Genomic DNA, 6,000 nt, shown 5'->3' with positions numbered 1-6,000 from the left:
TATTTTTGGCAATGATTTGTTATTTGTGTTGTAAACAACAATTGCCTCTATAACACATTAGGTAAATGAATGGAGCATATTGGTGAACAATATAGGCTTCAGAAATTGTTTTTAAAATTTCTTTATTTTAAAATTTTTTAAACAAATAAAAAGGTCCACTTATGAGATTTGGTTGCTGTGTGCTATGCTTGGCACAGTAGTTTGTTTTCTTTTGTTGTTGTTTTTTTTAACAAAATTGTTTAATGAATTCTTGACCATTCAGTTAAAAATGGTCCTACTCACATTGAAAACTCAATTTTAGATGAGACTTAATTTCGATTAATTTAAACAACTTTTGAAATCTATCCTGCCCAACTCTTTAATAGTCAGTTTATTTTAGAAATTTTGTATCTATTTTGAAATATTTTTCACAAACACATATAATAATTCAAGTGATTATAAAGGCAACAGATTAAACCATTTTGAAAATTACATGTTAGAGCAACGGGGTTGTACACGCTAACATGGCTTAACAGATGACATACATATGACAAGTAAATACTCAGGACCGCAGATGTATTTTTTATTAATATTTTAAATGTTTGTAGCATATGTTTGTTTTAAATTGATTTGTTTTATGGTAACAGGATTGCAAATAACAGACTGATCACTGTTAGGGCAAAGTGCTTGTAAAAAATAAATGGTAAATGGCCTGTATTTATATAGCACTTTACTAGTCCCTAAGGACCCCAAAGCGCTTTACATATCCAGTCATCCACCCATTCACACACACATTCACACACTTGTGTTAGTGTTTTCATGGGGAAAGATGCTAGCAGTGGAAATAAAGCAAGGAAACTTGGAATTTGATTTGTGTTCTTTGGGGAATATGAGTAAGAGTGTTTTGCCTTGATTGGAGTGGCACACTCAATCTAGCCAGAAAGTACTGGAAAAATACGAAATATGTCAAAGAGGGCCTTTAGTGTCCCCATGGTGTTAGCACAAGTTGCATGTCTATCACCGTGTTGTCTCTTCCTTTAAATGAGTTCCGGTAACAGCGCTGCAAAATTATTCTTTAAAATATCTTGATGTAAAAAAAAGTGTCAACTATTTTTAAGTGGATTTCTAAGTCATTTTAACATCCTATTTGGTTACAAAGAAGTTGAGAAAATGTTCTCAAAGAACTGTTTTGTATTTTAAGGCTTTTAAAAAAATTCTCTCAGGAAAAGTGCAGTTTACGCAACAAAAGTATCCTTTAGTCTTTTGCGCATGCATTATTTTCAAATTCATGGGTGGGACAGAAAATACCCTGCAGACTGTAGAACGGCCCACGGACACCTTTAAACTCAACAATCAGTTGAGCACATCATCCTTCCTTTGTTACATTCCTCCACTGATTGACTTTAATTTAATCTCATGTCCGTACATAGAGATGACTCTTAGTGTCGTTCGTCACTAAAACAACAAACCTCGTGCCATCAATTGCTGTGCGCGTGCGTGTATGTGTATTGGGAGGAGGGTGCTGCTAAAATAATGCCCCGGCTGTTCTGATATCCCACAATTCTACTCTCGGCTGCATAGTGGAGTTTGATAGGCTGGTGGAGAGGGGAACTGCAGCAGAGTAGCACCGCTGTCAGGAAACAGAAGCCCACTACGAATGCAACTCGCATAACCAGCTGAACGAGGACGCCGTGTCTGGTAATAAACCCATTTTCTTCGCTGCTTGTCGTTTGTACCATTACACCGAGGCTCACTTAGAGAAGATGCAAGTTTCGCTGCTTGAACGGCTCTTTGTGAGGTTTTGTCTCGTGCCACATTTTCGATCGCGTGCTCACAGCACCCGCAGACGATGACAGATGATTAACATTAGAGTACAGTTTTACTGTATCTACTCAGGCGGAAAAAGTCTAGTGGACGTGGTTAACCGAGTCAGAAACGGGGGTCATATGGTTTTTCTTTCTTTTTTAATCCCACTGTGGTTTCACATTGTAACCATTCGGCGCGTAACACTGAAGCAGAAAATGTTGCTTTTTGCCGACTGAGCTGCCTGCAGCGGTGGTTAATCTGAAGCTAAAAGTCGGGGTATGCACGGATATTTTAAAGAAGCGCACCGCTTGAGGTGAAGCTGGCTAACGTGCTCAAGTTTCGGGGCCAGAAAGTGGGTGAAATTGGTGAAATGAGACGATACAGATGCTTGTCCGACCTTCAATCCCTCCCGTTTTTACATCAGTGAAGGAGAGCGCTGAGTCACTGGCAGGCAGTGTTACAATTTGCAGACAATTAATGGATTAAAACTGTCAGATTGTCCGAGGTTAAGACGACACACTTCGGTGTTTTTGATCTGCAGTGCGGTAGGCGTGGTTAGGGGCAGGATGACACGGTCTGGATCCTCTTTTAGCATCCTTACATCCTTGCTGCCACAGCATGCAATGGCTGGAGACTGATTTGACAATTTAATTAAGATGCACAGTAAGCTGCTGTTGCAGTAGCATTGAGAGGCAAGAACATTGTGGGCCTTGTAGGCAGGGATTCATAACTCGTTTACTGAGGCTGCACCTCTGTTTACAGCTTTAGTTTGCACAGTGACAATGGAGGAGGCAGTCTTTTCATTTCACTCAACAAAAACTGCTGAGACCATTGATTTTATATGAGGAAGACCCAAATTTATATTGGTCAGTATTGTTGAATCATGATTTTTGGCTTGTATTTATACATATATAAACCATAATTTGTCTCATATACTAAAGAATAAGATGCTCTGACATCTGTAGCTGTGATACAAATGGTGACTCTCATATCAAAGGCTACAAAGATGAGCAATGACCATTTGTAACTTTTTTCTACTTCTAAATGTCACTCATCAGTTATTTGTCCAACTGTGTTTGTGTGTATATATAATGTAAAAATGTCTAGACAGACAGGTGACTTGATTATAGCACTTTCATCATCAGGATTTTGTAACACAAAAATCACATGAATAGCTTTGTAATGATCTGATCATTACTAAAACATATTTTTAATAGTAAACCACATGACTATGGCTCTGCTAGCTCACTCAGACATCAGTGTATCTTTGTATTTTTTGTTGTTGTTGTTGTCTGTAACAGCTCATCAAGCTGGATTAGGTTGTAGAATTATGTTACCTTTAAGTTCTAGTAGACACAATGCCATGTAGTGACTGCTCTTAATGGGAATGCACTGGTATTCCATCAGTATTTTTCAAGTTAGTCATTCTTGGCCTATTACTGTCCAGTGAGCATAAAACTAATTTAAAAACATAATGAGCAAATGTGCCTTCAAATTTACACAGTAAACAACGTAAACGGGGAAATAAAAGGTTTATTTTAACTTTTTTTTTTTTTTTATTAGTGCCAGCAGGCATTATTAGTAATTAAGTCAGATTTACTGATTGTAAATCTCCTAAAATGCTTAATCCCTTCTGGTCCGTCTCGGCCACAGTATAAGAAGTTATTAGCTTCTCATCAATATACAGAGACTTAGTTCTAATCTTTTACATTAACAGGGGTTTTTCCCTTTGTCAACTAAGGCAGACAACTCAATCGAGAGCCACTAACTCCAACAAATCCTATCAGACAGATTGTGTTTGTGTTACCCTTTCACAGAAGTCATCCATGGCCTTAAGCAACTGCATGTCAACAATCCCGCGTTGATTGTGTCGCACGGTGTGCATAGTCAGAATGCAATAACAGTACCGGTAAGCTAGCTGTGTTGCCCACCGAATCATCGGAGGCCTCACTGCTAAAGACAGTAATGTAAACGCAGAAAGCCGACAGGATTTATGGCCGCCTCAGCAAAAATGCTCCCTGCTTGGAGTCACCTTCATGTGACCAGTCTACCTTCCCCAAATTCTGCTCTTGAGGTCTCACGTGTCGGCTAGATTTGTGAGGGTTCAACCAAAGGGCTTTTTAAAATTGACATCTGAAACGGCTGCTAAATTATATAATCAAATGTGCAAATACTATTTGATCAGATGTCACAAGGCCGTTTTCATGGAAGTCTCAGCGAAACCTTACAGGGATCATTTGAATGACTTGCACTCTTAAGCTGTAAACTGGCAATGGAGCGTACACACAGAAGCCATAAACCATCTGCCTCAGATGCTTGCTGAGTCTAAGATTTTACAATTTCACGCATTTATTGTCTTGCAGGGACCTTTTACAGAGAGTTGTTTTTGGAATGTCTTTGCTGGCTCTTCAAATGAAACCCATGTTTTTAATTGTCAGAACTGTTGACATGCTCAAATTTTCCTACACCAGAGCAGGAGAACATTCAACCCAGTGTGGTATAAAACATCTGGGTCGTGTAAAATTCTTTACTCAAGTGCACGACTAAAATGCACAAAGCTATATGAAAATGTTGTAAGGAAGGTTTTCAACTCAACTTTTGATTAACTGGAAATGGCAATAATGACCTCTATTTCATTGTTGTCACCTTGTGTGATGTCCAATCAGGTTTTTGTGTTTCAGTAAACTCGGAAGTTTCCTGGGATGATGCTGGACAGCATTTTTGGCAGAAGTCTTGAAGGTTTAGGAAGTTCTAAAGCTGTGATTAATCTTTTTTTTTTTTTTTTGATTAATCTGGTAATTGAATTTGTTAAGACAGCACTTGGCTTTTTATATATGGCGGTAATCTTTAGATGTCTTTTTGTGTCACAAGTACAGCACAAACCCAAAACAACATTTTTTTTAATTAATTAATTTTTTTTAGTAAAGTAAGAGGAGGTAGAGCTTTAAATAAAAATGTTTTAATTACTTAAGTTATTTATTTTGATAAATAACTATTTAAGTAATAAACTTAATTGATTTATCTACTAAATCTACTAAACCACAGACTTCTCCAAAAACATGTCAATAATTTTCTTAGTCAGGACAGTTGATGAGACTTTGGGGATCTGCAGGGGTGCCTAATTTGAATGTCCAGACCAGCTACGTGATATCTTGTTACAGCGGCTGGGTTTTGGTCTGCGACAGCTGTCGGCCCTGCGGCCATGCAAAATGGTCAGATCTTATTTGGCAGGCCTGCTCGGGATGGGCCTTGACGTGTCAAGCAACGCAGACTATTCCCCTCCATGTAACCTCCATAAGTCCCTGAGGGGTAATGATTGTGGGGGCAGGGGCGGCAGGGATGGGCCCAGCTGTGGTGTACTCTGGCTAATAGCACTCGGCACAGATGGCAGTCCCTCATCCTCCCATGTGTGTGCATGAGACTTAATGTGCACAGGCCCCTTTCCAGCAGTGTGCATTACAATCACACATGGCCCTTAAATGGAGGTCTGCATGGATGGGCAGTCCTACTACAGTATTTAGTGTCTGTGATCAATTATATAATAATGCAGCTACACACCGATAAAACCCTGGCTGCACTTTTAGGATGGATGTGAATATCCACTGCAGTGTACAACCCAACCATTGCAGCTCAGTGGGATTTTATTGGTCTGTCCAGTGACAGACAGCAGGTTTTATTAACTGTGGGCCTCTTTGGATTCACAGAAGGATGAAGCATGATAAAGCAGTATTAATGTTTCTTCAGAGGTGGGTGGTTTCTACTTGTCCTTCCTTGGAAGGCATAACACAGAGAGTATTAGCTTTTATCTTAAGGTGTGACTGAGGAGACTATATCTGCTTTCATCAGCTCACATTTGACCGTGAAGCTACTAATCCAAGAGGTAAATTTGATTATATCTTTGACACCAAGTGCTTTTTTTTTTCTTCTGTAAGTGCTGACTTCTACTTTTATTACTTCCAGAATTTACAGGGGGAACAAACAGATGTTTTAAAACTTCCCATTTTTATAATACGCTTCTGTTTTAGAGACGGTTCCCAGTCAACAAAATGTTTTGCATGTAACTGATTCTAGATCAAGTACATACATTAGTGAAGTTGAGGTGAGAGGATGAGCAGTAATTTAGTTGCTTTGTCAGCACATTGAGTTGTCTATTTCTGTCCTTATATACCTGTTAAAAGGTAAATCTTGTAAGTTTACTAGAGCCTTCAAAAAGAC

The 6,000-nt window shown here is 38.9% G+C and overlaps 1 protein-coding gene across 1 annotated transcript in view; it reads left to right on the top strand.

Annotated features, from left to right (window-relative positions):
- The first annotated feature begins 1,488 nt into the window (after positions 1–1,488).
- Positions 1,489–6,000, top strand: part of epb41l3b (erythrocyte membrane protein band 4.1-like 3b) — a 47,952-nt gene continuing 43,440 nt past the window's right edge. The window contains exon 1 of the mRNA XM_085379064.1: positions 1,489–1,677. The gene's annotated coding sequence lies outside the window, so the exon portion shown is untranslated. The remainder of the gene's footprint in view (positions 1,678–6,000) is intronic.

Source organism: Diplotaxodon limnothrissa, linkage group LG18 (assembly GCF_057381915.1).
Source record: "Diplotaxodon limnothrissa isolate DT_005_m linkage group LG18, D_limnothrissa_male_GT1.1, whole genome shotgun sequence".
Classification (NCBI taxonomy): Eukaryota; Metazoa; Chordata; class Actinopteri; order Cichliformes; family Cichlidae; genus Diplotaxodon; species Diplotaxodon limnothrissa.
The sequence above is the reverse complement of the archived record's forward strand: the minus strand, read 5'-3'. Positions and strand labels throughout refer to the sequence as shown.